The sequence below is a fragment of the Apium graveolens genome, chromosome 2 (genome assembly GCF_009905375.1).
Source record: "Apium graveolens cultivar Ventura chromosome 2, ASM990537v1, whole genome shotgun sequence".
NCBI classification, from domain to species: Eukaryota; Viridiplantae; Streptophyta; class Magnoliopsida; order Apiales; family Apiaceae; genus Apium; species Apium graveolens.
The window spans coordinates 137,327,821-137,337,280 of NC_133648.1; positions in this window are offsets into that span (position 1 = coordinate 137,327,821).

Consider the following 9,460-nt stretch of genomic DNA (forward strand, 5'->3'; position numbering starts at 1 on the left):
GGTTATCCATTAATGGAGCGCAGATAGATTATGAGCGAAAGAGGGTAAAGATAAGAGTGCAAAATGGAAAGGAAATGGTGTTCAAAGGTCAGCGACAAACCCAAAAATTTCAGACCATGCTTTAGGTGAAGAGATTGTTAAAGAAAGGTAACGAGGCCTACTTGGCTTATGTGATGGATACTAAGAAGGAAGTTCCCAACATACAGGACATACCCGTAGTAAATAAATTCGAGGATGTGTTTCCAGAGAACTTACCAGGATTACCACCCGAGAGAGAAATGGAATTTTCTATAGAACTAGCACCAAGGACGACATCAGTATCTAAGGCCCCTTATAGGCTAGCCCCTATTGAGATGAAGGAACTAGCTTCTCAACTGCAGGAGTTATTAGATTTCGGGATGATAAGACCCATTATGTCACCGTGAGGAGCATCAGTACTGTTCGTAAAGAAAAAGGATGGTAGTATGAGATTATGCATAGACTACCGGGAGTTGAATAAGCTGACTATCAAAAATAGAACCTTCTCCCTAGGATTCATGACCTATTCGACCAGATCAAGGGTGCTGTACACTTTTCCAAAATAGATTTGAGAACAGGATATCATCAGTTGAAAATCAAACATGAGGATATACCAAAGACTGCCTTTCGTACTAGGTATGGACATTATGAGTTCTTAGTCATGTCGTTTCGGCTAACCAATGCACCCGCAACCTTTATGGATTTAATGAACAGAGTGTTCAAAAAGTACCAAGATATATGTGTGATAGTTTTCATAGATGATATTCTAATCTACTCAAGGACAGAGCAAGAACATGCAGAATATTTCAGGATAGTCTTAGAAATCTTGAGAAATGAGAAATTATATGCCAAGTTCTCGAAATGCGATTTTTGTTTAAAGGAAGTTCAGTTTTTAGGATATGTGGTGAGTAGGAAAGGAGTTTTAGTTGACCCTGCCATGATAGGGGCGATATCCAATTGGGAAAGACCAACTACCCCAACTGTTGGGAATATGTTGTGAACTTGATGATTACATTAACAAAACACCTTAGTAGATTCAACTTAGTGAAAAATGTAGCACTCGACGGATGATCAAATATAGTCCCGACGGATGACTCAATATAGTCCCGACGGATGATGATCTGACATCCATCGAGTGAGTAGCTTATTTAACAATAAGTCATGTAGCACATTTCTGTGAACACCTTTGTATATATTCTGTAGTAGCATATAAGTCATGTTGACTTTAATTAGATATGCAGAATAGGTTGATTAATTATAAATATAAGATGTCTTGTAATTCTGAATAAATGAAATGAAGTCAAGTGTCAAATAGCTACCCGACGGATGATCAACAAAGCTACCCGAAGGATGATCAACAAGGCAACCCGACGGATGATTATCATGTACCCGACGGATGATAATCATGTACCAGACGGATGATCAATTCAAACATCTGTTGACAGTGACAATACAGTCACATGCGTCGAGTGTTTGTAAAAGAAATGTGGCAGCCTATTCAGCTGGGTTTTTTAGAACAAAGAAGCATTACCATTTTCATGCTATTATGAAGATATTCAAAGATGCTGGAATAGAGTAGTGAAGCAACATGGTATTAGACTTGATAGGTTTTGTTTTATTATCTTGTTTTATTACTATGTAATCTTGGTGATATATAAACCAAGAGTAGCAAGTAGAACAACAACAAGACTTAGCAAATACATTCTCTGAGAAACAATTGTAAGCTGAATCCTGTAGCATTTCTCTGTAAGTTTAGTTGTTCATATTTGTAAGTAGCTGTGAGCTATTCAAGCTTCACAGGGTTCTCTTGATATATATATATATATATATCTGGTGGATACATTCAAATCCACCAGAAAGTTTTTAAAGACTTGTGTTTTTATTACTTGTGTTTTGATTTATCTAACTCTTCATTCCGCACTTTGCAAATCAAACACTTATATATTATTAAGTTAGAACCATTTTTCATTAATCTCAAAAAGTATCCAGAATTACATTCAACCCCTCTTCTGTAATTCTTGTTGTATTGTTAAGGACTAACAATTGGTATCAGAGTAAACTCTTGAAGCACAAAGAGTTTAAAGATCATAACAAACAGCAAGATGAACAAGAAGGATGTTGGAGTCAAGATTCCTTTTCTGGACAAAGATAATTACCAACACTGGAAGGTAAAGATGCATCTTCATTTACTTTCTCAAAATGAGGCCTATATGGATTGCATAGAGAGAGGTCCTCATGTACCAATAAGAGCTACAACTGGAAATGAGCCATCAGTTCTCAAGCCAAGGCATGAATGGTTAGATCCTGATATTGAACAAGTCAGGAAAGACAAAAAGGCCATGAATATTTTATTCAATGGAGTTGATGGTGACATGTTTGACAACATCATCAATTGCAAGACAGCCAAGGAGGTTTGGGACACCATTCAAATAATTTGTGATGGCACTGAACAAGTTAGAGAAAATAAGATGCAGTTTTTAATTCAGCAATATGAGCATTTCCACTTTGAAGAAGGTGAAACTCTCACTGATATATTTAGTAGATTTCAAAAGCTACTAAATGCTCTGAAGCTACATGGAAGAGTCTACCAAACCAAAGATTATAACCTCAAATTCCTGAGATCCCTTCCAAAAGAATGGAAACCAAGGACAGAATCTTTGAGAAATTCATAAGAATACAAGGAGTTTACACTAGAGAGACTGTATGGCATTCTAAAGACTTATGAGCTTGAAATAGAGAAAGATGAAAGAATGGAGAAAGGGAGAAAGAAAGAAGGGTCCATTGAACTGGTTGTTGAGTTAGAGAAAGAGAAGGAGGTGAAGATAGAAGTTGTTGAGTCTACTTCAAGGGTCTGTGAAAACAAGGGCAAGGGACTGGTAGCAAAAAATGAAGATTCTTTTAGCCAAGATGATATGGATGATATTGATGAACATCTTGCATTTCTTTCCAGAAGATTTTCCAAGCTCAAGTTGAAGAAGAACTTTGGAGCAGCTAAGCAAAATAGAAACATGGTGGATAAATCAAAATTTAAGTGTTTCAAATGTGGCTTGGCAGGGCACTTTGCCAGTGAGTGTAGAAAGTCAGATTCCAGCAAGAAGAAGTTTGAGCCTGTGGATTATAAACAGAAGTATTTTGAGTTGTAAACAAAAGGAAAGGGCTTTTATTACACAAGAAAATGATTGGGCAACAGATGGTTTGGATGAGGAGGAAGATGTCAGCTATGTCAACCTAGCCCTAATGGCCAAGTCTGATGAAACAGAGACAAGTTCTTCAAGTAATCAGGTAATCACCACTAACCCTGCACATTTATCTAAAGCTGGGTGTAATGATGTAATAAATGACATGTCTACAGAATTATATCATTTGCGTGTTACACTTAAGTCCCTCACTAAGGAAAATGCTAAAATTAAATAAAACAATTTGTTTTTAAGTGAGAGGAATAATGTGCTAGAGTCTCAGTTTATTGAATTTGAAAAATTGAGAATAGAATATAAGATTACTAAGGAGGAATTAACTGATTCCTTGAAGAAAGAAGAAATTTTGAAGAAGCAGCTTGATCGTGAACAAGAGATGATTAAGGCATGGAAATCATCTAGAGATGTCCATGCTCAAATCACCAAAGTTCAAGGTATGGAGTCCTTCTGTTATGCATCCTGGAAAAAGACTAAAGAGAAGCTGGAATCCAATTTGGTTGAAGGATTGCTAACAGATGTAGACTCAACGGATGATGAGAGTCATCCGTCGGCTGTGAGCAAACCTGTGAGTAAAACCAAACTTTCCAGGTTAAATGAAAAATATGGATCAGTTTCCAAAAACTTTATTTTAGGAGAATCTAGTCAAGTGAAGAAGGAGAAGAAATTGAATGTTGGTCATCTGTCAATCATGCAATTGAATGACAGACTAGAAAAGATTGAGGTTAAAAAAAAGGCTAAAAAAACAATAGAAATGGTAAAGTAGGGTTTAACAAACATAACAACTACACACCTGATAAATATGCTCCAAGAAAAATTTGTGTTAAGTGTGATAGTGTTAATCATCTATCTGTTAATTGCAAACTTGCCATGCCTACTTTCATGACTGTACCACCTTCTTTTCCAAACATAAGTGCTATGCCTTCTATGCCTATGATGCTATGTCTACGCAGAATATGAATGCACAGTTTGCTAATATGCCATTTGCATCTAATCCTTATTATGCTGAATTTAGTGTACCTCAAATGCCATTTAGCATGCCCTACTGGAATAACATGTTTGCAAATAGCATGCCATTTCCTGTTAATCAAAATGTGCATGATAATTCTGTTTTAATTAATGGTTTCAAAGGTCCAACTCAGATGACTAAGGATGAATCTGATATCCCCAAGTCAAATGAGATCAAACCTAAGAAACAAAAGAAGAAAGCTAACAAGGTAGGACCCAAGGAAACTTAGGTACCAAAATTAACTTGATTTGATTTTAATGTGTGCAGGGAAACAAAAAGAATCTGTGGTACTTAGATAGTGGTTGTTCAAGACACATGACTGGAGATTCTATCCTGCTCACAGAGTTCAAGGAAAAAGTTGGCCCAAGTATTACTTTTGTAGATGACAGCAAGGGTTATACTGTAGGATATGGCTTGATTTCAAAAGACAATGTCATCATTGAGGAGGTTGCCTTAGTAGATGGTCTCAAGCATAATTTGTTGAGTATTAGCCAGCTTTATGATAAAGGCAATTCAGTAACCTTCAATTCAGAAGACTGTGTTATGACAAACAAGAGGAGCAACAAAGTGGTTCTCACTGGAGTGAGAAAAGGAAATGTGTACTTAGCTGACTTCAACTCATCAAATGCAGAATCTGTTACTTGTCTTCTCAGTAAAGCAAATCAAGATGAAAGTTGGCTATAACACAAGAAGCTATCCCATCTGAACTTCAAGACCATGAATGAGCTTGTAAAGAAAGAACTAGTTAGAGGTATTCCTCAAGTGGAGTTTTCTAAGGATGGACTGTGTGATGCTTGCCAAAAGGGAAAGCAAATCAAAGCATCATTCAGAAAGAAGCTTGATTCAACAATTGAAGAACCTTTGCAACTGCTACACATGAATTTGTTTGGACCAGTTAATGTGTTATCCATCTCAAGGAAAAGATTTTGCCTAGTAATTGTAGATGATTTCTCAAAGTTCTTTGGACATATTTCCTTAAGTCTAAATATGAGGCTAGTGAAATCATTATCAATCACATAAGGCAAGTTAAGAATCATCCTGATTTCAAAGTTAGAAGAATTAGGAGTGACAATGGAACTGAGTTCAAGAATTCTCTTATGAGAGTATTTTGTGAAGAGAATGGGATTATGCATGAGTTTTCAGCAGCAAGAACTCCACAACAAAATGGAGTAGTAGAAAGAAGGAACATATCACTTATTGAAGCTACAAGGACAATGCTTGAAGAATCAAAGTTACCAACATACTTCTGGGCTAAAGCTAATAACTCAACATCCATCGAGTTACAAAATGCTTCATCCGTCGACAGACAATCTGCATCATCCATCAGGAGACAATCAGCTTCATCCGTCGGAACTCAAAATACACCATCCGTCGGGTCATCAAAAGGAGCTGAAAGTCAGAATAAATCACTTACAGAAAGTTCCTCTTTCTCAAGTCATAGATTTACAAACTCAGGGGGAGTTTCTAATAATCAAAACTCAATCTCACATCAAGAAAACAATGAGGCCTCTTGATCTAGAGTTAATCTACCTCAACAAGGAAAATGGACAAAGGATCACCGCTTTGAGCTCATAATTGGTGATGTATCTTCTAGAGTTCAAACAAGGAGATCAACTCAAAAAGAATGTCTATATAGCAGTTTCCTATCTAAGGAAGAACCAAAGAAGGTAGAAGAAGCTTTGTTGGATCCTGATTGGATTTTAGCTATGCAGGAGAAGCTAAACCAATTTGAAAGGAACAATGTTTGGAAGCTGGTACCCAAGCCTAAAGGAAAGAATTCAATAGACACCAAATGGTTATTCAGAAACAAGATGGATGAAAATGGCATAGTAGTTAGGAACAAAGCTAGATTGGTTGATAAGGGCTACTGTCAACAAGAAAGAATAGATTTTAATGAAACCTTTGCTCCTGTAACAAGACTTGAAGCCATCAGAATCTTTTTAGCCTATACAGCCCATGCCAATTTCAAGGTCTATCAAATGGATGTCAAGAGTGATTTTCTAAATGGAGTTTGGAGGAGGAAGTCTATGTCAGTCAGCCTCCTGGTTTTGAAGATCCAAATCTACCTAATCATGTATACTATCTTTTGAAAGCACTCTATGGATTGAAGCAGGCACCTAGAGCCTGGTATGACACTTTGTCAAAGTTTATTTTAGAGAATCACTTCACTAGAGGTACTGTAGACAAAACTTTATTCTTTAGAAATGTTAATGGCTCTAGCATACTTGTTCAAATTTATGTAGATGACATTATTTTTGGCTATACAGATGAAAAACTTTGCAAAAAGTTTGCCAAATTGATGCAAAGTAAGTATGAAATGAGTATGATGGGAGAACTAACTTACTTTCTTGGTTTTCAAGTTAAGCAAGTTAGTGATGGAATATTCATTAGCAAACTAAATACATTTATGATCTTTTAAAGAAGTTTGAACTAATGGATTGCACATCTGCAAAAACTCCCATGGCCACTGCAACTAAACTTGAATTAAACACTACTGAAAAGTCTGTGGATATTTCAAGTTATAGAGGCATGGTTGGATCACTTCTATACTTAACAGCTAGTAGGCCAAATATAATGTTTGCTACATGTCTTTGTGCTAGATTTCAGAATGATCTTAGAGAATCTCATTTAATTGCTATTAAGAGAATTTTCAGATATCTCAAAGGAACACCAAAACTTGGCATTTGGTACCCTGGAGATTCTGGTTTTGATCTAACTGGTTATTCAGATGCAGATTATGCAGGTTGTAGAATTGATAGAAAACGTACAACATGAACCTGTCAATTTTTAGGAAACAAGTTTGTGTCCTGGATCAGTAAAAAGCAAAATTCAGTTTCTACTTCTACAGCAGAAGCTGAATATATTGCTGCTGGCAGTTGCTGTGCACAGATTTTGTGGATGAAAAACCAATTGCTAGACTATGGTCTGCAAGTGGAAAGAATTCCCATTTTCTGTGATAACACAAGTGCAATTGACATCACTGAGAATTCAGTACAACATTCAAGAACAAAGCACATAGACATCAAGTACCACTTCATAAGGGAACATGTAATGAATGGTACTGTGGAACTACATTTTGTTCCAAGTGAAAATAGCTTGCAGATATATTTACCAAGCCACTGGATGAATCCACCTTTTCAAGGTTGGTAAGTGAGTTAGGTATGCTTAATTACTCTTAAATCTTTTCAGATAATTTGCAAGTTGTGATGCAGCCAGAAATTTAATTGATTTTTCAATCTTGGATGAAATTTTGGCTAAGTCGAAATTTACATCCCGACGGATGATCATTATCCATCGAGTTCGATCATCCGTCGATATACAATTTGTTAATAAAACCAATTATTTTTTTTGGAATATTTTATATCTAGATGGATAACTGATTTATCCTCATCCGTCGAATTGTCTCATTCCTGGACGTTGATTTTCTGAACATTATCCATCGAGTATACTTACAGTTTGTAAGCATAACACGACGGATAAGTGATGGAAATTTTACAATTTATTTTTAAACGGCTATTTTGGGCAATTTTTATTGGTCACTTTATTTTACTTCATTATTTGTGACAGTTATTTTTGAGATAGTATAAAAGCAAAATTCATTTTCATTTCTTTTCTTTTATCATTCTCAATTCATCTGCTCTAACTTCTTTCTTTCTCAAAAGTAATTACCCTCTCTCTCTCTGCAACTTTTACTCTCTAACAATGGCACCAGTCGTCAAAATCATGTCTCAAACTGGCTTTATTTATGAGAAGAACAATTTCAAGGCTCTAGTGAACAAGGGGATTCAACAGTCTGGCGGCTACCACAAAATGATGGATTTTGTGCAAGGTTGTAAGCTCAAATATGCCATGTTGGAGTCTCCCACTATCTACTGTGAGGTTGTGGAGGAAATATGGACGACTGCAGTGTACAACTCAACTGACAAGACCATCACTTTCACTATTAAAAGTAAGGAATTCTGTTTTAATAGTGATATTGTTAAAGTATGCTTTAAGATTCTTGATAATACCGTCACTACTCCACACACAAACACCGATATTGTAAACATGTTAAAATCCATGGGTTATGCACTCACCATCTCTAAATTAAGTGCAATTAGGAGATTGGGTCTTAGGAAAGAATGGAGTTATCTTGGATTATATTTTGGCTGAGTTGTGTATTCCAGGAACAGAGTTGAAGTACAAGGTGGGCACGAATGAGCCGCTTAGTTTTCCTGCTTCGTGTATGAACAGGTATGCTAGGTCTTGGAACCTATTTGTGTGTGCAAATATTATGCCATCGTCGCATTCACATGAGGTTACTGTAGATCGAGCTATTCTGCTATGGGGGTTTTGAATGAAAAATATGTGGATCTCGACTATGTGATTCATCAGAATATGCTACGCTTTCTGCGAGGAAGGACCACTGGGGCGATTCCTTATGCCTCCATCGTTACGAAGTTGTGTACTTCGGTTGGTGTTCGGTGGCCCGAGCATGAGCAGCTATAGATGCCGAGTGATCCCATTGATAGTTCGACGATTTCGGTGATGCAGGAGTGGTATGGCGGTAAAGCCGATGAGAAGGGCTTGGGCTATACATATGATCATCTACCGCGTGGCCAGCCAGCTGATCAAACTTATGAAAGCTGTTCGTCTCAAGCACGTCAGGCAGCTACTAGATCCTCTCGTGGAGCCGCTAGATCTTCTCATGCTCAGCAGACAGGGGATAGTTCTGGACGTGGAGATGCGCAGTATAGGCGATTGACTAGGCACTTGGATGCGATGCACGACATTCACAGTCGTTTTGCTACGGATTTGACACAGGCTTTGGGTACTACTTTTTGGGCCACTAGTGTCGAGGTCGATTAGCCTGTATTTGGAGCTGATTCTGTGTACCCGCCATATGATACTCCACCTAAGGAGGGTGATCCTACTGACGAGTAGGTGTGCCTTGTACCCTTGTTATTACTTTCAATGAGGACATTGAAAATTTTAATTTTGGGGATGATAATGTAAGGATTAGTAGTGTGTGTTGTGTCCATATAGATTCATACTGCATATTTAGTGTAGTTCATTCATATTTTTGCATGATTGTTCATATAGGTCATATTTGTTTGCATATTGGTTCGTGTTTATATGTGAGTCCATTTAGTTGCCTTCGTATTTATACAACATGATCCCGTAGGTTGAGCTATTTATGATTGATAGGTTGATATTAATTAGAGTATAGTGATGTCAAATAGAGGGATGATTATGTCCTAAT